The 25,443-nt window shown below is 43.2% G+C and overlaps 1 protein-coding gene across 6 annotated transcripts in view; it reads right to left on the bottom strand.

The window, feature by feature from the left end:
* The window catches only part of DAG1 (dystroglycan 1), a 65,879-nt gene that overhangs the window by 20,622 nt on the left and 19,814 nt on the right, over nt 1-25,443 (bottom strand). Inside the window, exon 1 of one of the 6 annotated variants that reach the window (XM_023726906.1) lies at nt 13,314-13,846. The exons of 4 other annotated variants lie outside the window; for them this stretch is intronic. The gene's annotated coding sequence lies outside the window, so the exon portion shown is untranslated. Of the gene's footprint in view, nt 1-9,506; nt 9,893-13,313; nt 13,847-25,443 lie in introns of those variants that run through there. One more of the 6 variants, XM_023726928.1, reaches the window with a different exon arrangement.

Below are 25,443 nucleotides of genomic sequence, written 5' to 3'. Positions count from 1 at the left end.
TTGTTTCAAACTCATATATAGGCAATTACTATCCCTCAAGTGTTCCTGCCAAAAACATCTATTCTGAGTCAAATCAAGCCTCTTACCCTGCAATATCCAGCACAGAAGTCACCAGCAACATGTAGCTGCTGAACTAGAAAAGTGGCTGGTCCAAACTGAGAAATGCTTTAAGTGTAAAATACACGCTAGATTTCGAAGACTTAGTACAAAAGGAGAACGTAAAATAGCTCATTAATACTTTTTAAATATTGATTATATATTGAAATAACATTTTAGATACACTGAGTTAAATAAAATATATCATCAAAATTAATTTCACTTGCTTATTTTTATTTTTTTCATGTGGCTACCAGGAAATTTTAAATGACATATGAGGTTCACATTATATATCTGTTAGGCAGGGCTGCTCCAGACCTAACTTCCAGTTTACAGGAAATACAGGGGCCATGAAAGACAATCAGGCAAATCCAGAATGTGGGACCTTCTATAAAACGAATGGCCTGGTCACTTCAAATGTCAACACCACTAAAAGCAAGGGGACTATTCCAGATTTAGAGACAGCACCCAGATGCAGTGTCTGCATCTTGACTGGATCCTGGATTTACAGCTCATGACACCTGCTTTAGGTCAGCAGACACCCAGACGCCGTGTGGGCCTTGCTGGCTCAAGGGTGCCCACAGGTGACCACAGCCATCATGAGCAATTTCCCACTCTGGAAAAGGATTAAACCCCGGCTGTCGAGAGTCCATGTACCATCTTTCGACCTGGGGAATGCAAAGTAAATAAACTTGAAACTGTTAAGGAAAACAAGGCCACTGAAATGAACAGCATATTCTATGGTGCAAATTCCAATAGTTTTTTTTGTTGATTTTGCTGTTCCTGTTTCTTTTGTGTTTGAACATAACAAAACAAACAAAAACATTGCCACAGAGTTGATTCTGACTCATAGTGACCCATGTGTGTCAGAGGAGAACTGTGCTCAATAAGGTTTTCAATGGCTAATTTTTCAGAAGGAGATCACCAGGCCTTTCTTCTGAGAAGCCTTAGGGTAGATTCAAACCTCCAATCTTTTAGTTAGCAGTTGAGATTGTTAACTACTTGCACCACCCGGGGATTCCTGAACTTAACAAACTCAACCTAAAATTCAAGAAACAGCCAAAGACCAAGAAAGTAAACAATTAAGAAGGTGGTAGTCTTGCCTTACCAAACATCAAGATTTATCATAAAGCTACTGTATTAAGGCAGTGTAACATGAGGCAGGTGGACAAGTGGACTATGGAACCAGAGAGGGAGCCCAAAACCAACTTGCAAAGGAATTATTCAATCAAAGGCTTAAGGTACCTGGCTGGCGCAAACGGTTTGCACTCAGCTGCAAACCAAAAGGATGGCGGTTTGAACCCACCCAGTGGCACCACAGAAGAAACTGGCCTGGTGATCTGTTTCCATAAAGATTACAGCCAAGAAAACCCTATGGAGCAATGCTACTCTAGAACACACGGGTTCTCCTAAGTCACAAATCAGCAATAACAAAATCAACAATCAAAGGCTCCAGACAAGCAGCCATCTATGGGGCAAAAAATGCAGTTAGGTTCCTCTCTCACTTCTCTATCACAAATAAAAGAAAACCCAAGTAGATTAGGTATCCAAATGTGAAAAGCAGAACTCTAAAATTTTTAGAAGAAAATCTGGTAAAATGTCAGGATAAGGAAGCATTTAAAAAGACAACCAAACTTCCACTTCTGGGAAGATGAAATAGATATATTTTTCCCTATTCTTTCCACTAAGTACATCTAAAAATCCTGGACATTGTGTATATATATGACTCTAAAAGGTAGAGAGAAAAACGCAGACTGGCGAGGGACATCAGGACTTGAGGAACGACACAGCGGTGAGTCATCTGGGTTTTCTTTTTGTTTCATATAACCCAGGATTAGAGTTGAAGAAGCTGGCAACTCAAGAAATGCCAACAGCTCAACCAAAAAAAAAAAAAACCCCAACACAAGCCTGCTCTTTCTAGACAAAAGACAAAGAAAATTATTAGAGACAGAAAGGGACATTATATAATGATAAAAGGGTCAATCCACTAAGAAGACAAAGCAATCTTAAATGTGTATACACCAAACAATAGAGCTGCAAAATATGTGAAGCAAAAACTGACAGAACACAGACAGAACTGATTAGGCTGAGTGAAATAAGTCAGATACGAAAGAACAAATATTGTATGATCCCACTTAGAAGAACAGGAAAATGTATACAGACTAGTCATTAGTGGTTTCCGGAGGCTGGTAAGAAGCGGTAGTGGGTGGGTGCGTGGGGGGTTACTGCTTCAGGGTACAGAGTTTTTGTTAAGAGTAATGAAAACATGTGGAAATGGATAGTGGTGACTGTTGCACAACACAGCGAATGTAATTAATGTCATTCAATTATACACATAAAAATAGTTGGAATGTTTTGTTACGTGTATTTCACCACAATAAAAAAATTTTTAAAAAACTGATAGAACTGAAAGGAGAAATAAACAAATACACAATTATAGTTGGAACCAACACTACTGTCTCAACAACTGACAGAACAACTACAAAGAAAATCAGCAAGGATACATCAGAACTCAAACATACCATCAGCCAACAAGCTCTAATAGACATTTATAGAACACTCTACCCAACAAAAGCAGAACACACATTTCTTTTCAAGTGTCCATGGAATACATACCAAATAATCCACATTTAGTACCATAAAACAAAGCTCAACAAATTTAAAAGAACTGAAATCATACAGAATGTGTTCTCTGATCATCATGGAATCAAACTAGAAATCAGTAACAGAAAGATAACAAGAAAATCTCCAGACACTTGGAAACGAAACAACATCTAAATAATCCCTGGGTCAAAGACGATCCTCAAGGGAAATAAAAAATTATATTGAACCGAATGAAAATGAAAATACAAAATATGAAAATTTGTGGAACACAGCTAAAGCAGCACTTAGAGGGAAATTTATAGCACTAAATGTACTAGAAAAGAGGGAAAGTCTCAAACTAATAGTCTGTGATCCCACCTCAAGAATCTAGAAAAACAAGATCAAAATAAACCCAAAGCAAGCAGAAGGAAGAAAATAATAAAGAGCAGAAATCAATAACCTTATTCTTTTCTATACATTTTAACTCTTATTCAATCAATGGCTCAGCTCAACCAATACCCTACAAGACTGTAAGTTGTGAGAGGGCAAGACATGTCTGTTCTGATCACTGATGTGTGCCCTGCACTCGCACAGGGCCCGATACACACCTAATGAACAAATGCAGAAGACAAGAGGACTTTGTTTTACTTCCTTCCTATGTCCTTACTCCTTTGTTTACTTACTTCGCTATTAAAGGCAATTGATCTTTTACTTTTCTAATCTGGTTTTCCATTTAAAAGTCTCAGTTTATTTGAAAAGAGCATCAGTTATGAGACACACCCTGCCCTACCGGGAGCATAAGCTCAGCTGGCTATCTGCGGCTACATGACGACAGGGGGTGTCTGTTTCATGGGCATGACTAAGTGCTCTGCATTTAGCAGGCAGGCGATGTCTGGGGCACAACTCCAACTCCTCTGTGTTGGTTTTCCATGCTCTGGGGAGAAAAGATCCTTTTGCAACTTGGCAAAAAGTAGCCTTGTATCTTTCTTGCTTTCTATAAGCAAAGGTCACGTCTGCCCATGCCAGGAATCTGGCAGGCTGTATCTCCACACCCATATTAGGACTTGTTTAGGAGTAACCCCACCCCTCCAGGGGTCCCTCTGGTAGGTTTTTAAATGTAGTCTGATATTCACACACTCAGTCATTTGGAGATGGAGGCATTGCAGAGACTTTCCTTCTCGTTTTTTAGAGGCCATGGCCCACCACAGGCAAAGCATTTGTGGCCAGAACACGGTGGGAGGAAAAAGCACTCAGGAACCACAGAAAGACTATAGCTAGAGTTACCTGGTCTCCCTAACACAGCCACCCAGTGTGACACTCTACACACACATGCACACGCACACACACACACACACTACACCCTCTGAACACCAGGTGGTGCTCAGAGCAGCCCAAGAACATATCTTAGCTGAAATCACCACTGCCTGGCTGACAGGAGCTGCCAAAACTCTCATACTGAGAAAGAGGTACTGGAATGGGGCACACATCCCTCCGTGCCAGCACCCAGAGTGGTGCTCGCCATGAAGTCCAAGCTCACCATTGTCCTAGCCCCCAATAAAATCTAACTCTGCGAAGAGAGACCTTCCCAGAGCACTGGTGAAGCCCCTGAATGCATACCCACCAGCCATGACATACAGGGTGATAGATGGGGACAGCTGCCAGGGAGCAGTTCCATCTCTCAATCCAGAATGTTTCACCCCAGGGGACAGAGAAACCTTAAAAGTGCTAGAGTCTGCGAAGGCTGGACACAGCACAGCCCCCTCGATCACTGCCATTCTACTCCCTCTTCTCTCAGTAAAAGCCTGTGCTCCTGCCCCAAGAGCACCAATACCAAGGAAGAGAGCTCCAGAGCCCCCTAGATACACATCCCACCCCTCCCTGGGCCAGCTGCACATTCAGCACTGAGGAAGCTCTTCTACAGAAAGCTAGCTGAAGGGAGGAAGAATATCTGCGCAGGGGACCTCCACCAGGCTACTGGGAAATGAGTTGCCAATGATGAAAGGACAGTCTGGGGTGAGAAGGTCAAGGAGCCCCAGCCCCTATGACTCACTGCAAGGAGGTACACTCTGAGGAACCAGAGTCAGCAGGTCCCCCATGTCTGCCAATGGCCACTCCAATGCTCTCTTTCCCAGCTGTGACCAGGAGAATTCTCCAGTGATGGGTGGATGTAAAAAGTCAAGTTTTCAGAGGTGGCTAAAAGGTGGTGCCCTATGTAAACCAAAACACATAAACGTTGTCCTGAAGGCAAGTACATTTCAAGCTTACCAGATCAGTCAGCAGGGACACAACTAGAGACCCAAAGACATTATACAGTGACTGGAGACTGGCAAGGATCCCAGGCATTTGAGGAAGGGCTCAGTAAGAAACGGTCCCTGCGGTGTGATGGATTGCTTTTATATGGCCTTTCTAGACATGGTCTTGTTAACTCCCACCCAAGTGATGGGGTGGGACTATACAAATAAGATAATTGTGGCCCACCAAGGGGATTGGTCAGTTTTACCATCCTGTTAGGCTTAAAATGAGCCATCCCAGAGGTGGGAGGAAAAGATCTCACCACCACCAAGGAAGAAGAGCTAGGAGTGGAGGGCGTCCTTTGGACCTGCGATCTCTGCACTGAAACTCTACCAGACCCAGGAGACAGAGAGAGCCGTAATACAGAAGATGGCAATATAGCAAGAAGCAGTGGCAGAGAAACGGCAGCAGCAGAGGCAGCAGAACCAGGAGAATGGCAGGAGACCGGTAAGAGACAGCGTGGCAGGCTTCCCAGCCCATGGAGCCAGAAAGCTGAGTGCCTTTGGGCAGGAGGCTTGCTGACAGAGTGCACTGCCTCTGAGTACTTATCTGGGAGAGCTAAAAGACCTTTATAACACTTGCCTGAGTAGGGCAAAAGTCGAGGGGCCAAAAAGAGGCCTGCCTGCAGGCACAGCTAAGGAGAAGCTGTCCTGGTGGAAGAACTGTATCCTGAATATTCCTGAACCTGAATTATAACCTGTTACTTTCCTAATAAACCTCAGAACTGTGGGAGGGATGGTTGGTGTCAGAATTGGTAAAGATGGTGGAGAGACGAGGAATCCGCCTCACAGGAATCAGACTTAGGCTGTTGATCTTGATTCTCCTTCCCCTTTATGAAGTTTGAGGAGGTCAGATGCCTCCACCATGCAATTTTTATAGTTCCTCTGGTCCTACCTGTCACCAATACCAATCTCCTACCTAGATGAGACCTGAGCATGTGCCATGCCTGCAGGAGAGGGGGCAGAGGGTGCCTATGAGGCACAAAGTCTAACGACCCCACTCTGTCCTGACAGCCTGTGCCCTGGGACTTGAAAAGAGTTTCCCCTGGAATCTCAGCCCCAGGATAGCAGCAGCTCTGTTCCACCCAGGCTGCCTCCCCAGAGCTAATGAGTGCTCTAGCATACAGGAGGCTCAGTCAATAAACACTGTCCATTCAATAAATGTGAGGAGCAGATGCATACATGGCTTCAACTCAATTCACAGTAACGTTTCCTTGTATGCAGAAAAAACTCAGAGAATGAAACTTTAAGACATCTTACCCAGAAACTCTGAAAGAATGGCTCCCTACTAATTTTTTACTCTCTAATAATGAACGAAAAGTTGCCAAACTCAACCCATTATTAACCATACAAAATGAGGCAGAGGCAGCTGACCCACCACTCTGAGGAAACCCCACTCTCCAACAGCTAAAAAGAGTACTTAAACTGTCAAGCTGCTACCACTCACCATGATAATTAAAACATTTAAGAAAAACGGTGTTTTCTTTTTAAAACCAAACTAAAATAATAAAGTTCCACATGCTTGTAAATGGTTTTGGAAAAGTCAAAAGCACAAATTTTAATTAAAGCAACCACTTTAGGTTCCATCTAGCAAAAAGGCTTTTGCCCAGAACTCAGAAGTGTAAATTAAATTTTAAATGTCAGTCTAGCTAATATAAAAAATCTGGAGAGTTAACCAGTGTAAAACTTCTTAGTGTGATGGGCAGCAGGATATACTCAACACAGTGGAAAAGAATGGTGTGACGTCATTGTTTATTTGGGCTCCAAATGCCAAAAAGTCAGGCAGCTTTCTCTGCTTCACATTAAAAACAGGCCTTTTTTCACTCTTTGGCATCAGGTGAGGAAGGTCTTGAGCCAAGTTCCTGGTAAAGATTCAAGGTGTCACCCTAAAATTATTTACAGCTCAGGAGGCAGATGAGGTTTCCCTGATGTGGGGTAAATTCCTACTGGGCCTGCAGGACTCCGCTCCGTGGGGATACCACCAGAGGCATGAGGATGGCCCACGAAGGCACCATCAGGGAGCTGGGGAACAAACCAATGGGGGCCGGGACCACATACACAGCAATAGATTTTAAAAGTAACTGCCCTGAGAAAATCTTTAAACCCTGAACCGAAAGCTATCTCCTGAAGTCATCTTTAAACTAAACAATGACTTAACTAAATCAGTGAAAAAAAAAAAAAAAAAAAGTTCACCTCTGAGCACTGCCTTCCTTTAAAGAATTATTTATATGAGATCAAACTGACAATAGTAACTCTAAAGCATATATGAGAAGTTTCCAAAAAACTAAACCCGTTGCAGTCGAGTTGATTCTGACTCATAGCGACCCTACAGGACAGGACAGAACTGCCCCATAGGGTTTCTGTGGCTGTAATCTTTACGGAAGCAGACTGCCATATCTTTCTCCCACGGAGCGGCTGGTGGGTTCTAACCGCCAACCTATGGTTAGCAGCTGAGTATTTTAACCACTGTGCCACCAAGGCTCCTTTCACAAGAAGTTTAACCAAAAAAAAAACACAAACCCACTGCCATCGAGTCGATTCCAGTAGTGAATCTAAGTCAACAGTGGTAAAACAATATGGGTAGAGCTAGTGAGAATCGTTACACAAAGCGAAGAATGTAACCAATGTCACTGAGATGTACATGTAGAAATTGTTGAATGGGTGTATGTTCTGCTGTGTATATTTTCACACACACACACAAGAAAGTATAGTGTGATAACCTGCAGCTTGGTAGCAGCCAAGCTTTTATCACTCTTAGGCCCAAGGGTATGCTGGAACTAGCTTGCTCAGACTGGTGAAAGCCAATTGTTAAATTTTTAAAAAAGGAAAATCAGAGAACAGAACTTCAAATTCATATGGAAATCAGATTTACTGGATCCAGTGAGACTGGGGGAACCCTCAAACCTACTGCCCAGAAATAATCTTTAAACCTTGGACCAAAACTATTCCATGAAGCCACTGTTAATTTAAACAACAGTTTAGCTCAATTATTGTTTGCCTTGAGCACTACACTCCTATAAAGAATTATCTGACAACAGTTAATCTAAAGCACACAGGAGAACTTTAAGGGGCAGAGAGTATAAATCAACAGAGATGTAACAATACGGGTAGAGACAGTGAGAATAGTGACACAGTGTGAAAAGTATGTAACCATGTCACTGAACTGTACATGTCATTGAACTGTACATGTAGAAAATGTGAATGAATGTATGTTTGGTTGTGTACATTGCCACCAAAAATAATTTTTTTTTTAAAGTAAAATTATATGAGAGAAAAAAATCACCAACTCTGAGAAACAAGCACGACACAAGTCTATCAGACAGAAAAGCTACTACGAACACTATTCATTTGGAACATATTTGCAACTCTCACTTATCACAGATACCAAAAGCAGAGGTTCAGGAAGGGCAGAGGTTCTGCTGATGATGGGTTTTTTCCACAGAGGCGGGGAGGGAAGCAAAAGTTTAGTACCTGGGTAGAAACTCACCCAGGTGCAAAGACATCCGAGAGGGAGGGAACAAAGACAAGGTTCAAAACACAGGGTAGAATGTCCATTCTTCACTGGACCATGGTTTTTAATCTGGGTGGATTTGTAACATCTTAAGTGAACGAGCTCACTGAAAAACAGCTCCTTCTACACTCCACTGAACTCCATATGCTCAACATTAAACATTACCGTTAAACATTACTCAGAGTCACACCAGCTAGACTTCAGGAAAAAAAAAAAAATCTGTGAAGCTTTAGGAGCAAGTCCCCAGTGATGACATGGTCCAGGTTTTCATCACTGATTCCTAGGCAGGTCACTGAGGACAGAAAAGGGTTAAACTCAGCCCGAAGACAAGGGTCAGGCCTAATTATCCATTTGTCTGCAGCAGCTGGAGTGGGAGGTGAGGGAGTAAGTGTGAGAGGTGGGAGGCCAGCCTCAGCAGAATCCAAGTGGGAATGAATTACCACATCTGAGCACCCATGTGTCATCCAAGAAGCCAATTAAAGCAAACTACAATTATCTCAAGACAGCCCAACAATAATTAACACTTCAGCACATATCTACCAACTACGTACCCTGTGCTAGGTATAAGCTTCGTCATTTGTTACGTGTGCAGTCTTTCCAAATCTCGTCCAAAAATATTCAAGCAAGATCTACATACATTACTAAATCACAAAACACAAGAAGTAATAAACTAAGTAGTTCTACTAATATAAACAGATGTTTCCGACTAGATGCTTACTGGAAACTAAAAGCTGCTTTCTGACTCCTTAAACTCTCCCTGAAGATCCAACACCCCCTCACCCCTCACTGCCCACATCAGAGTTCAAAGGTAGAGAGTGAGGCAGGATGCCCAATGCCTTTCAGGGTCAAGGCTGGACACAGAGGGATGCCAGGAAAGCAAAGGTGGGAGAAGTCCACTGCTGGCGTCTTGGCAGCGTGCACACTGTTGCTCTCTCCCCCAATACATGCCAGGCTCCAAGCAGGCACTGGACAGAATCTGCCAAGTAGAGGGAAAGGATTCCCACTATATCCCAGAAATGACTCACCAAGCACAAAGGCAGTCATCACCTGATTTCACACTCGAAGTAAAAGCTGCGTGCTCTGATATTTTTTCCATTGTACTAAAAAAGATGAAAAATAAACTGACCTAAACTTTAGATTTCATTCCAAATACTCTGAACCTAAAGCTATAGTATTCTTACTATTTAACTTACAAAGGGTAATCAGGGAGTTGAGAAAGTGTTGTTGCTAAAACTAGCAAAATCTAGTCATCCGTCACCCAAATAAAACATTCACCATGGTCCTATTTCTCTCATCGTGATACACGTTTGAAATATGTTTTTGCCTATAACTATCACATTCTTTTTCTGACAAGCCAAGCTTTTTGTAACTTAAAAAGAAAATTTTACCTTTTTTTATTTTTATTGTGCTTTAAGTGAAAGTTCACAGTTCAAAGTAGTTTCTCATACAAAAATTTATACACATTGTTATGTGATCCTAGTTGCTCTCCCTATACTGTGACAGCACACTCCTCCTTTCTACCCTGGATTTTCCGTGTCCATTCAACCAGCTCCTGACCCTCTCTGCCTTCTCATCTTGCCTCTGGACAGGAGCTGCCCATTTAGTCTCATGTATCTACCTGAGCTAAGAAGCACACTCTTCACTAATATCATTTTATGTCCCATAGTTCAGTCTAATCTTTGTCTAAAAAGTTGGCCTCAGGAATGGTTTTATTTTTGGGCTAACAGAATCCGGGGGCCATGGCTTCCAAGGTCCCTTCAGTCTCAGTCAAACCATTAAGTCTGGTCAAAAAGAAAATATTAAATAAAAGTTCTTGCTTACCTTGAAAAAAATAAATAATCTGGCCCATAGCTCAAGACTAATATACTAGTCCAGCTTCAGTGAATTAAGTTTGGAAAAGGTGCACTGACTGCTGGCCTTCCTAAATGGTTAATCAGACTCCAAAACAGAGGGGTCCCTGCTGGGGCCCCCCTTACTACAGGGCCAGCAACATGGGCCTGGGACTCAGCGCCCATTGCCTCAGGAGCCAAACTAGGGGATATCCTGGCCCCTGGTGACTGGAAGTTCTGGCCCTTCGCTGTGAGATGCCATGGTACCAAATGTTTACCTGGGCAAATTCAGTGTTTACAGTTGTGATCTGCTCTTGGCCACATTCTTGTGATATTAAGGCTCAACCATCAAGAACATTTCAACCATGCCAGAAACTGCCAGATCAACACACCTTGTTTATAAAAGCACAAGGCACAACTAGCACCCACTCCCTTTGCTCAGGCTTTCTCGCTAGCAGAATTCCTTCCCTCCCACATGTGGCTCTAATTGGCTCCTCTGCCGGCCTCAGCCTTGCCACAGATGCAAAATCTGAATAACCACAAACTTCTCTGGCCGACTTTAGGGGTGTGCTTCCACAGGCTGGAGCAAACAGCCAAAAGATGGCCTTGCAGACTCTCAGAACCCCTGCTCTGCAAAGCCACGGCCACTCTACAACCAAGCAGCGAAACACTGGGCAAGGCCAATGCAGAGATACCCACCATTCTTGATCTCAGAATCAGGATTACCAAGAGAGGCGCCTGAGAGCACCAGATCCTGGTGAACTGGTAAAAGGCAAGGCTCCTGGGCCACGCCCCACAGACTCCCACATTCCCGGCCTTCCCTGGCACAGGATGCTGGACTGGTCATCAAGGACCACAGCACAGATTTAGGGAAGTGTGTCCAGTTCAACCACCTCCACATCACATGAGACCAAGAAAACCCATTTCCAAGTGCTCTCCTCCTCAAAGCCCCAGGAGATCCCAAGCCGCTCCCAGGTCAACACAACTGAAGAAATCCTTGAAGATGCTCTTACCGTCACCTCCTGCTGTTCTCCACCTCCTCTTTCGGCAGAGTCTTTGATCATTCCCTTAGCACGAAGGAAAACGTGGGTTTCCACGGTGCGATAATTATTTGGAAATTAATTCTGCATTTTACAACCCAAGGATTAAAAATTAAAAGCAAAAAGGGGTCACTGAAGGACAAATGCAAGAGATCTTCTGCGTTATCAAAAGGGTGCAGCTATAACTCATATCTTCCCAAGTACTGTGAGGCTGATGGCACTACAAAGCACTCTTCAGTGGTGGCCCAAATCTCCTGACACATGAAGAGTGGTTTTCTTCCAAACAGTCCCAGCTCTCCTGAATTTCCAAACTGGGCCATTGTCAGGCACAGGCCTGCATCCCCACAGCCCAAGTGGGCAGGGATCCCATCAGCCCACAGCTAAATTCTTCAGATGTTGTATCTTCATTTCTCATGAATCTTCAACCGGCTTCTAACGTGAGTAGACAGATGCCCCACTGTCTTAGTCATCTAGTGCTGCTACAACAGAAATACCACAAGTGGATGCCTTTAACAAACAGAAATTTATTTCCTTACAGTAAAGTAGGCTAAAAGTCCAAATTCAGGGTGTCAGCTCCAGGGGAAAGCTTTCTCTCTCTCTTGGCCTTCTCATCAGTGTTCTCCCAGACTAGGAGCTTCTCGGCGCAGGGACCCCGGTCCAAATGATGCGCTGTGCTCCTGGCACTGCTTTCTTGATGGTATGAGGTCCCCCACTCTCCGCTCGCTTCCCTTTCATCTCTTGAGAGATAAAAGATGGTGCAGGCCACACGCCAGGGAAACTCCCTTAACATTGGATGTGACCTGGGTAAAGGTGGTGTTACAATCCCACCCTAATCCTGTTCAACATAAAATTACAATCACAAAATGGAGGCCACCCACACAATTCTGGGAATCATGGCCCAGCCAAATTGATACACACATTTTTTGGGGGACATAATTCGATCCATGACACCCACCCTTCCCAGTCTCTTTGTAAATTGTTAGTTGTACCTGGGAGCTAACTACTTAAAAGAGCTCTTATGTAAATTGAAATTTTATACCTTCTCATTGTGCACCTGTCCAATGAATCTTAAATCAGAAGTTCTGTGGTCTTAAGAATAGACCTACCCTGCTAACTCAGAACTGAAGCCACTCCCAAAGTCCCTCTTTCAGCCAAAGTTTAGACAGGCCTGTAAAACAAACACCACCACATGTGAGAAACATGCTTCTTGGTTCAATCAAGTATATGAGACCAAATGGGCAACACCTGCCCAAAAGCAACGAGAAGGCAGGAAGGAACAAGAAAATTGGACAAACGGAAACGGAGAACCAGGGATGGAAAGGGAAAGGGGGAGAGTGCTGACACATTGCGAGGATTGCAACCAATGTCACAAAACTATGTGTGTATAAATTTCTGAATGAGAAATTAATCTGCACTGTAAACTTTCACCCAAAACACCATAAAATTAAAAAAAAAAGAATAGACCTAATTCTTCCAGCCAGGAACTTCCTCTTTGCATTTATCTCACACAGGGGATAAAGATGACTCTGAGGGGTTGCATGGCAACACAGTCCTCCTAATAGGCTTGCCTGTCACAGAGCCATGGGGACAGCCACTACCTACCCTGCTCAGAACTTCCTTGGTCAGTCAAGAGGAAAAGGACAGGAAGGCAACTAAGAGAGAGGTTGTCAGCAAAAGAAAGGGCATGAGGCAACTAGATGGAGCTGTGATTTTCTCTTCTCAGACTAAGCTGCCCTGTAGAGCTTGACTAATAAAACAGGATTTGGCCTCTCTATATATACTTGAGGACTACTCCCCCTCCTACCTAGTTATCTCTTGATAACAATTCCGTATGGAGGAGTGGGAGATACAGAGATAAGACAGTCAGGGCAGTGACCAAAGCACTGAGGAGAGTGCCCTTCACACCCTGCCAAGTTGCTCATCCTAAGGCATGAAGACATGCTGGGTCTGAGACATTTCTTACCTGGCAGAGAAAGTGGCAAAAACAGTAGTCGTCCTTCTTGGCTTCTGTAGGATCAGGATCTTGCTAACTCTTACAACTCAAGTAGCTGCGCCTCCTACCAACCAGCCTCAGAACTGAAGGGGAAGCAAACAGGGAGGCTACATGCCCCTCAGAGATGCTTCTCATCCCAAGGAGGGGGGCAGCCCCCAGTCCTCTGTCAGCCTCCCTAGACCATTACCCACTATACTTAGCAAATCTTAAAGGAAAACTCAAGACTTCTTTGGAACAAGGAACTAAAAATACAGCATATTCACCAGTTACCAGTAGCATCTGACTAGCGAGTTATGAGCCATCAAGCTCTCTTTATAAACTCATAATCTACAAAAACACCTCAAAAAGTCACTCAAGCTCTCTACATGCAAAAAGACTAAGAAGCAGGAAGTACTAAAACCAGAGTGAATAACTGTTTCCACCCCTCACACCGCAGGGTTAGTGTAGCTGCAACCTCAAGCAGCAGCTTCCGGGAGGGTCTGCCCTGGAAACAACCGCAGCTAATTCAAAGACGACTACTTATGAAGTTTGCAAATCTCTTCAGATTACCTGCAACGCATCCAGGTATCTCAGGTCTCTTTTGCTGATTTTAGACACTGACTACTAATATTGAATGTGACACTGACCATGGGGCTGAAGGAAGTGATGAGGCCTCCATCTCCATAGGCATATAAGAGCCAGCGAGCACCCTGCACAGAACCCACATGCACCTGTCTGGTACTGTGGTTCATGTCCTGCTGAGTGGCTCCACAGCACCAAGCCCAGCACGTGGGCACCAAGGCCTGCACTCATTATGGGCCTGGACAGAGCCAGCTTCAAATAATTCATTTCCAAAACATTCGGAAGAAGAGGGAATATGTTTGAAAGCAGTGGTCCCTGTCCAAGAGAGCCCCAGGTGTGATCATCCTCTGGGTGTGGGGCAGGCAAGAAGTCAGTGACCATCCCAAGTCCCAGTGCCCAGAGCAGAGCAACAGTGAGTACAATGTAGCAACAGCAATTTTTCTGGCCGACAGGATTTTGTTTTCATGATTTTATAAAGCTAAGTCTGTCTCAGAAATCTTGTTTTCTAGGCAAATACAGAATGAAATAAAACCAGCTAAAATAATAATCAACAGCATAAACAGAGATAACTTGGGCAAATGGTAAATTAAATAATGATTCTTGGTGTTTGTATTACTCTTTGGATGAAAGGCACTGACTAGATAAATATCACAGAAACACCTACTGTTTGCTTCTACAATATCACCTTTTTTCTTTCTCTGCAGTGCTTTACTGTAACAAAGAAACACACAACAGGAATTCAAATAAAATATTTCCCTGACTATTTTTATTCAACCAGTTTTGACCACCTACTCAGTATCAGACACTGTCAGTTCTATCTTCCTTCCATATGCTCTTTAATTCCAACTCCATTCCATCATTGTTTCAGTCTCTTCACAAATGAAGAACACTATAAAATGAAAATGTCTGCTCTTATTTAGAGGATTAAAGTCTCAAGGAAACTTATATAAGATTCTCTGATTTCTCAATAAAAATGTTCTCCACTAGACTTGGTGTTCCGTGAGGGCTAGAACAGAGTCTAATTCACCTGGGTCCTGGGATCAGGACCTGGCTCATTGGGAGTTGGGATAGCAGGGCCTGGCCAGAGTGGAGAAGAGCATGGATCAGCACCAATAAGAGAAAGCCAAGGCTCAGAATATGGCCTCCACTTCCTGCACCACTCTGTCCACCCAGGAGGGCTGAGAAGTGAGATAGGAAGGGTCCAGGGTGGACACTTGCTTTCCCACAGCCTTCCCTGGAAGGTAGGCACACCATCACCACCCAGTGACGTAGGTCAAGACTCAGTCTTCTAGTCAAGTTCAACAGGTCAAAGACACGAGGGAATATTGTTCCTTTCCCACCTCCCTACCTCCTGGGTCCCTCCTATCTCATCTATCATTTCTCCACTCCCAGTATCACTGGCCTCAGTCAATACCTCATCCAAGGTCACTGGCTCACATCTGACCTCTGGTCACTCTGCTCTGGGTTCCAGACTCCAGTCCCCCACAAACTTCCAGGGGGACACTGTACCACTGCCTAGCTCAGATCCTCTAGTCATCTTCAGGACTGGGCTCCAAGTCCTCCTCTCCTGAAAGACCACTCTTCTCTCACCTCTCCTTCTCCTATCCAAGCATGCCCAGTCCTTGGCACTCATTTAACAATGAGTATGAGCTCCACAACACTTTATCCTGGACACAGAGCCGCAGGAGCTCCTACAGCAAAATTATGATCCACCTAACTCCAGTACTTGGGGTACTTACTTCCCAACACTAAGCCCATCCCTTCAATGGAACAGGTGCTCAATAAATATTTGGTTGGTGAGTTAATGCAAACCCCTACATTCCTCCAATGTACCTCTAGACTAGTCTATTCCTTTTCTTCATCACTTCAAAAAAAAGTTTTTAGACATTTCCAATGTCAGGTCACTTACTTCAAGTATGTAAATTCCCAGAAAGAGGGAAGCAAAAGGCACCCTTTTCTGATGCACTGGCCACCCAAGGCCATCTAAGCTCGCCTCCTCAGTGACCATCTTTCTCAGGTGAGATTTGGACCATCCAACAGGCAAGTTCACCAGCAGCTTCTGAATGCCCAGTTCTGCCTCTATGAAACAGGCTGTTTATTACTTTAACTCAGCTGAAAGCACAAGCTCTGCTAAGCACTGGAGCAGTGGCTCTCAACCCTGGCTGCACATTAGAATCACCTCGGCAGGGGATTAAAAGAGCTCATGCCTGGGTTCCAACCCGAAAGATTCTGATGTCATTGACTGGGGGCACGGATTCCAACCAGCTGTAAACCCTGCTCTAGAAACACAGCGGCTCTGAAACAGATTTGAAGGCAGGCAAGGAATTGAGAACCAGTTCAGTCGAGGAGAGGTGCTCAGAAATGTAGGGACTCACTCATGGTCCAACACACTTGACAAATCTTCACCAGGGCAAGGTCTCCTACACTGAGACCCACACCTGAGCCTCTGATCCAAACGTCCAAACCATCCTCTGAGTCTCTCCCAGATGTCCTAGCCTCCTCCCAAAATATCACATCTCCCAGGAAAGGCTGGAGCCAAGTGCTGCTTGGAGGCAGCACTAGTGCCCTGTGTAGCACCCAGGAGTGATACTGGGCCTGTTCTCCCTCCTGCCTCCAGTCCTCCTCAGGTTCGCAGTGGCTACAGCTGTCCCTGGCTCAACCCTGATCCTACAGCATGAGCTCAGGCACCTGAAGTTGAGCTGCAGGGTCCCACTCTTCAGGTACTGCCACTAGGACTACCTAACCCTGTTTCCTTATCAGTGAGATGGGGTCATGCTGTCACCCACCTAATAGGACCACTGTCAGGATGAACTGAAATGACATATCAACCTACTCAGCCCAGCACCTGCACAGACTAGCAATCCACAAAGACTGCCTCTTTCAATACCATGTTCTACCCTGCACTCAACAGCCATAACAGGGAGTATCATGTTCTGAATGTCACAACACATAAGGCTGGCATGTGACCCCAGTTCCTCACAATGACCCTGCTGAACAGTTAATATAGTCTTCATGACCTGAAGAAACAGATCCACACCAAATAAGGGGTAGAGCCCAGTTTGCTCGGTTAACTTGCCCAAGCCACATCTGCCATCAAGCAGCTCTTGCACTCCAGGCAGCTCATGACAACTGCCCATTAAATTAGGTCCAACCACTCACCAGGCTTAAGACCCTATGAGACTGGACACGGGCAGACCACTTGGTCACCTGTTAAACTCCCTGTGCACCTAGGTCTCCCAAGGCAACCCCAGGCTTCCCACCAACACCTGCACACACTGGCTCTCCTCTTCATACTGCCTTCTAAGCCTTCCTCTGCTCTAAAGCCTGAAGCCACCTCGACCCTGGAGCCCCTACTCATCATTCCTCTGACACATCCCTCCCCCAGCTCAGACAGCACCATCACACTGCTCCCTGCACATTCAGTGTGCAGAGGCTTCCTCTTCTTTGTACCACTCTCAAAGCCTGATACCAAAAAGTACTCATAAACATTTGTTAAGTGTGGCTTTTTTCTCTTAACTCCCTCTCAGCCCCTTAAACGCTGCTTCCTCGGGAACTTGTTGCCCAACTAGGGCCCCCATTATCTGACACTTTTCCTTCTTCGCTGAATTCCTGGAATAGTAAGTGCAGGGGCCAGGTCTGGTTTGCTCATATGGTCTAATGATGGCACAGGTTGACACAAGTCAGATGTATCTTCTGTGACACTGGCACCAACCGTGTCAAGGACCACTTGTAACACCAGGGCACACCCACTCCACAGCCCTGAAGAACACTGCACCATTACCTCAAAGCCCTGACAACAGCACCATGGGCCTTACCTCACGGAGCTGGGCTCCAGGCACCCTACAGCCCAGAGCAGGGATCCCTGACATCAACGCTAAGCATATCCTTCCTCTACGGAAATCAGCTCAGTGGTTCTGATAACTTCCCTACTGATTAAGCAGAAACAAATTCCTTCCGAGGCAGGCAGGGCCTGCTTTTATTTTGTTTCTAAAGTCTATCTTATTCTGCTCATATCATGCGTTAACTTGCCCCACTTAACAGAAAAAATCAAGAACCGGACACCCACAAAAGTCTTTTATTCAACTGCAACAAAATTAAGTAATCAAATATAAAATTAGATTTATTTCAAAAGATTTTCACTAAATAGAAATATGTACCATGCACCCACTTGGTCTCAAAATGCTACTCCAACTAAAAGGGACCAGGGTTCCTTGTGGAAAGGGCTGATGCCAGGTGGGGGCAAGGAGCCTGGGATATGTCTGTTGTACCAGGAAGTCAAGAAGCACTCAAAGAACAATGCAGACATAGCAAAAGAACACAGGAGCCAGCCTGAAGTGGCTCCCACTGGCCAAACCTGGGACAATCTGGGATCAAAATGAGTAACAACAGGAATGGACTATACCACACTGAATTATCAATATGAGCTAATATAAATAAAAGCTCTTCCTTACAGTAAGATAACTAACAAAGAAGGAATGATGGACTCAGGAAAGCATCACTGCATGCTGAAACCAGACGGTGGAAGTCTGATGAAGAACAGAATATTTACATAGTCTCAAAGTGTCATTCCATAAATCACTTATTAATTACAATGGGAAAACCAGCAACTTTACAGTGGAGAAAACTGCCAGGCTCCTCCTCAAACAGAGCAGATCACTGGAACAAACCAGCACTTTGTACCGCCTCATATGGGACTATCAAGGATACTACTGGAACAATTAAGGAAACTTGAATATGGACTGTGGATTAGATAACAGTATTATACCAATGTTAAAATTTCTAATTTTGATAACTGTACTGTGGTTATGGAGTCCCTGGGTGGTGCAAACGGTTAACACACTCTGCTGCTAATCAAAAGGCTGGTGGTTCGAGACCACGCAGAGGCACCTCAGAAGAAAGGCCTGGCAAGCCACTTCCAAAAATTCTGCCACTGAAGACCCCATGGAATGCAAACATAAACCTGTATATCAATGTTCACTGCAGCACTTTTCACAGTAGTCAAAAGCTGGGGACAACATAATGTCCATCAACAGATAAATGGATAAACAAAATGTGGCATATACATAAAATGGAATCTCACTCAGCGAGAGAGAAATGAAGTCCTCGTACAGGCTACAACATGGATGAAGCTTGAAAACATTATGCTAAGTGAAATAAGTCAATCACAAACGGACAAATACTATATGATCACTTATACAAAATAAATATATAGAAACCAAACATTATTAGTGGTTACCAGGGCTGAGAGAGGGGGCAGTTTTTGCTTAGGGGGCATTGAGTTTGTGTTAATGGTGGTGGAATAATTTGGAAAAGGAGAGTGATAATGGTTGCACAACATAAAGAATGTAATCAATGTCACTTAATTATACACGTAGAAATCGTTGAATTGGAAAATGTTCTGTTGTGTACGTTTTCATCCAATTAAAAAAAAAAACACATATGGAGTACAATTCTAGTACTCTGACACACATGGGGTCGCTATGAGTCAGAAATGACTCAACAACAACTGGTTTACTGTGATTATGTAAGAGAATGTCCCTCTTCTTAGGAAATGCAAAATTAAGATTTAGGAGTAAACCAAAAAAACCAAACCCACTGCCGTCAAGTTGATTCCAACTCATAACAACCCTACATGAGAGAGCAGAACTGCCCCACAAAGTTTCCAAGGAGCAGCTGGTGGATTTGAACTGCTGACCTTTTGGTTAGCAGCCAATCTCTTAACCATTGTGCCAGCAGGGCTCCTTAAAGGGGCATAATATCTGCCAATTACTCACAGATGGTTCAAGAAAAAATGTATATATAGAGAAGAGACAATGACAAAGCAAATACGGCAAAATGGAAACAAATGGTGAATCTAGGTAACAAGTATTTTGGAGTTCCTTGTACTATTCTTGCAATTTTTCTAATAAATATAAAATTATATCAAAATAAAAAGCTACAAAAATATGTTGGTGCTAGTTGCTGTCAGCTTGGCTCTGAATCACGGCAACCTTATGTGTAACAAAATGAAACATTGCCCAGTCCTGTGTCATCTTCATTACCACTGGTATGTCGGAGTCCCTCGTTGTGGCTATTGTGCCAATCCATCTTACTGAGGGTTTCCCTCATTTTTGCTGATCCTATACTTTACCAGACATGATGACCTTTTCTATATGCAAAAATACATGCCACGTGAAATGAAAAAAAGTGTTAAAAGGAAGGAACGTGGGGCATGGTCCACCTCCTATCTCAGGACCTCAGAGATATTTATCAAAAGGTATGAAGCAAAGTCAGGAGACGAGTTCTGTAAACTGTGACAGCCTGTGTAACCCAAATCCCACCATTTACCTCACATCCCAGCACTCTGTCCACTAGGACTCCAGGCTCTAGACACAAACCCCCAGACTGCATGATCCAAAACACACACATACGAGGCCCCCAAGCTCTGCAAGTTTGCGAGGGGAAATAAGGGCACTTTAAAAGCATTTTCCTTCAGAAACACTACAAACACAAAATGCATAAAAACGGAGTTTGTTTATTTGTTTTAAAAATGACTTGGGTTATAATGGAAGAAAATGTCACACTGGGGCCTGAAATTACTACATTGGGCTATGTTTGCTTAAGATTAAAAATAGTTTCATCTTCCCTTCTCAGAAGCCTTCCCTCCTGGAGGGAAAAAAACGCAAGACCAAACTATCACCGAGTTCAGAAGTCCCAGAGCTAAATGCACGACCTGCACAGGCTGCACCCAGCACTTCCCAGTATCAGATTCCCCCCTCTCAGGACTCAGAAGATGCAGAGTCAGCCTTATAATGATGCCGCCAGCTGCCTGGTCTTCCCCTTTTGACTTAATGCAATAAAAGTAATTCACACAGAAGTAAAACAAATTCAAACAAGACAGTAGGACACCAGTGAAAAGCAGAGGTCTCCTTTCCAGGCCCGCAGGTCAGCAGGCTCGGTTTCTTCATTAGTTCTCCACCAATGGCACATTAAATCTCTAAACACGTAAACAAGTACATCCCTTTTTATTTAATTTTTAAAATTCAAATGGAATCACATACTTCATAACTGTTACCTTTTTTTTAACTTACTAGAACTGGGAGACCTCAGCCCCAGTGCAGAGCGACCTCCTCACTCACCCACCCAGGCCTGCGTTGTGTGGGGGACACTGAAGTGTCGAAGAGTCCCGTGTGTTTTGTTCTCACACACTCAACCTTACATTCTTCCAGGAGCAAATGTGAGGGTAAAAATCCTAGATGTGGAATGCTGGGTCAAAGTCTATGTACAATGGATTTGATAGATATTAGCAAACTGTCCTTCAATGTACACTCTCACATAAGTATGTGAGTGACTTTTCCCTTACTTTCACCAGTATTGAGTTACTATCAAACTCTCTTGCTAATAACATGAAATAGACAAGGAAGGAATGTGGGTTAAGGTGAAAGAGCATGAAATAACAATTTGCCCCTCTCGGATGGCTTGATTAATGGGCACGATGGGCAGCAAGTGTCAAAAATTCAACCTGGGAGTAATGGTACTTAATAGCCAGCCAGTGTAAGAATACAGGAGGGTGAGCATCTAGAGGACTAATGAAGCAAAACATGGTGCTATGTTTTTCTAGTCAAACCTGACTAACTGAGAAAAAAAACTTGCTATTGAGAATTTACAGGCTAATTATTCCAAGTAATAAGGTATCTGTGGTACTCTTCACTCCTATTGTCACTTCATTGTGTGGTCTCCTCTGACCCAGGCCTCTAACCAAGGCAACTCCTGGGCCAACCCCAGAGGACCTCTGGGCCCAAGGCAACGGGAACATAGATACAAGTGCTGAGCACAGTAGGACAGGAGAGGGAGACTAGAGCGTATTTTTGGGCTCCCAAGTCTAATCTTCTTCGGAAGCCCTGGTGGTGTAGTGGTTAAGTGCTATGGGTGCTAACCAAAAGGCTGGCAGCTTGAATCCACCAGGTGCTCCTTGGAAACTCTATGGGGCAGTTCTACTCTGTTCTATAGGGTCACTATGAGTCGGAATCGACTCGACGGCAACGGGTTTGGTTTTGGTTTTTTTAAATCTAATCTTCATACCGTGGGTTCATTATTCTAAAAAACATTAACCTTTTCTAAATCTTATATACCCATTTCCAAATCTAAGTTTGTTACCTGTTGTCCTCCAATTGAGGGGCAAGGTCTGGGAAGAACACTGGAGCCCAGCTGTCCCAGGGGTCGCACCCTCCATGTTCCTGGTGCACTGGGGAAAGAACTGTCTGCTCCAGGCGAGCGCAACCATCTGGGACAGGCAGTTGTGTGCTTAAGCACAGAGGAAGTACCCACTTCTCATCCTTCTCTCAGATCAGCCCAACACAAACTGGTGCCCACACAGCAACTGACATTCCAAAGTTCCAAAATGACTTCCCCAACTCTACACAGTGTTGGTTCCTGGTCCAAAGGCTGCCTGGAAAAACCAGGTGACCTAGGCAGCTCCACCAAGATAAGAAATGATGGAAGCTGGGAGCCACACTCCACAACTGGGACCACGATATGAACCCCCAGGGAAGAACACCAGTACCAGAGAGAAAGAACATGAAGTTCTTCAGTAGGTGTTGTGGTTATCCTGTAGAGATACACACGAAAATATGGATGGATGAAATGACAGGATGTCTCAGATTTGCTTCAAAATAATGTGGAAGAGGGAAATATTTGGGGGTGTGAATAGGGCAGGATTGACCACTGGTTGACGGTTGCTGGCACTGGTGATAGCTACATGGGGGCTCATTGTACATATTCTGTCTGAGTGTATTTAAAATTCCCCGTGATAAAAAGTTCAAAAATAAAATACAACAGGAATATAAACAAAATTCCCAGTAATTAAAATATCAAACATACCAGCAATTCACTCTAAGGTGATACCTAGAAGACATGGAAAAGAACGTTCATAGCAGTATTATTCATGATGGCCAAAAACTGCAAACAACCCAAATGTCCACCAATAGGAAAAGCAATAAATTGTGGTATTTTCATATGTGAATACTATATAGCAATTAAAAAAAAAAACAAAACTGCTGTACAGAACCATGCAGATGAATTTCATTGATACAATGTTCAGCAAGAGAAGACAGACACACGGAAACACATGCATACTCTATGATTCCACTTATACGAAGGTCAAGAGCAGCAAAACTAAGCTACTGGGACAAGTCAGAAGAGTGGTTACCTAACTGGGAAAAGGCACAATGGAAGCTTCTGAAAATGTTCTATATCTTGATCTGAGTGGTATATACATAGGTAAAAATATACCAAGCTGTACATTTATGATTTATGCATTTTACTATATGCAAATTATGCTTCAGTTTTTTAAAAGAGTAACAAAAAAAATCAAACACTACTTTGTTACAGGAGATTTGGTGAAACATCTTTATCTATACAAGAGTTGATTTTCAAAGCCTGAAAATGAGAAAACTCAAGTATCTGGTCTGGGATGATTTTGATTGGGGCCTGCTACCTGCCTGCCACCCACCGACACCCACAGTGGACGCAGGGACTCCCTCTGAGGTCCTTCACTGCTAACCAACCACAAACATCAACAAACACCAGAGCGCTTTAGCTAGACTGACAAAGAAGAGAAAAAATGCAAATAACCAAAATAAAAAATGAAAGAGAGGACATTACAAATGACCCAATAGAAATAAATTATGACAGAATATTACGAACTACCATATGGCAACAAACTGGATAACCTAGATGAAAGGGACAAATTCTTAGAAGCACACAACCTACCCAAATCAGTAACCATAAACCTCCCCCCAAAAAAAGTCCTGGACTAGATGGCTTCACTGGGGAATTCTACCAAACATTTAGAGAAGAAATGACACCAATACTATTAAAACACTTTCAAAAGACAGAGAAGGAAGACATACTCCCTAATTCATTCTATGAAGCAAGCATAACCCTGATACTCAAACCAGACAAAGACATCACCAGAAAACTACAGGCCAATATCTCTTATGAATATACATACATAAAACCTCGATAAAATATTAGCAAAAAGAATTCAACAGCATATTAAAAGAGTCATACACCATGACCAAGTGGTACTTATTCCAGAAATGCAGAGATGGTTCAACATTAGAAAATCAGTCAACATAACACATCATATCACTTGAACCAAGGAAAAGAACCACATGATCATCGCTATTGATAAAGAAAAAGCATTTGATAAAATCCAACACCCTTTCTTGATGAAAACCCTCAAGAAGATTGGAATAGAAGGGAAATCGCTCAATATGATTCAGGACATATATGAAAAGTCAACTTACACTTTATGAAGAAAGACGAAGTGCTTTCCCTTTGAAATCAGGAACAAGACAAGGGTGCCCATTCTCACTTCTATCAATATCATATTAGGAATCCTAGCCAGAGCAATAAGAAAAAAAAAAAAAGGTATCCAGATTGGAAAAGAAGAAGTAAAATTATCTCTAATCACCGATGATATGATCCTATATATAGAAAATCCCAAAGAGTCCACAAGAAAATTTCTAAAGCTAATGGAGGAATTTAGCAAAGTTACAGGGTACAAGTTCAACAAACAAAAATCAGTTGGGTTTCTATACACCAGTAATGAGAAATCTGAAAGGAAAATTAGGGAAATAATTCCAAATGCAATCGCATCTAAGAGAAAAAAATACCTAGGAATAAATCTAACCAGAGGTATGAAGGACTTATACAATGAAAACTGTAAAACACTTCTCTAAAGAGAATTAAAGGAGATGTAAATGCATGTTCCATGTTCATGGATCAGAAGACTTAATATTGTTAAGCTGTCAATACTACACAAAGCAATCTACAGATTCAATGCAATCCTGATCAAAATTCCAACAGTCTTCTTTGCAAAATAGAAAAACCAATCCTCAACTTTATATGGAATGGCAAGAGCTTCCAAATAACTAAAACAATGTTGAAAGAGAAGACCAAAGTAGGAGGATTCACACTTTGTGATTTTAAAACATACTATATAGCTACAGTAATCGAAACAGCCTGGTATGATATAACAACAGACACAAAGAGCAATGGAATAGAATTCAGAGTCCAGAAATAAACCTATACATCTATGGTCAACTGATTTATGACAAGGGGGCTAAGTCCATTTGACAGGAAAAGAAGAGTCTCTTCAAAAAATGGTGCTGGGAAAACGAGTTCCACGTGCAGAAAAATGAAACAGGATACATGCCTCACAAAAACAAATTCAAGATGGATTAAGGACCTAAATGTGCAAACTAAAACCATAAAATTATTAGAAGAACAAGCAGGGGGCAACGCGGTCAGGCCTAGCTTTCAACAATGGATTATCTAATATAATAACAAAAGCAAAAGACAAAATAAATGGCAACTCATAAAAATTAAAAACTTTTGTTCATCAAAAGACTGCCAAGTCTCAGGGAACATCTAGCTCAATTGGCATGACACATCTTATCAAGACAATCCTCTACATTCTACCTTGGTGAGTAGTGTCTGGGGTCTTAAAAGCCTGTGAGCGGCCATCTAAGATACTCCACTGGTCTCATCCCTT

The sequence above is a fragment of the Trichechus manatus genome, unplaced genomic scaffold (assembly GCF_000243295.1).
Source record: "Trichechus manatus latirostris isolate Lorelei unplaced genomic scaffold, TriManLat1.0 scaffold00001, whole genome shotgun sequence".
In the NCBI taxonomy this organism is placed as follows: Eukaryota; Metazoa; Chordata; class Mammalia; order Sirenia; family Trichechidae; genus Trichechus; species Trichechus manatus.
The sequence above is the reverse complement of the archived record's forward strand: the minus strand, read 5'-3'. Positions and strand labels throughout refer to the sequence as shown.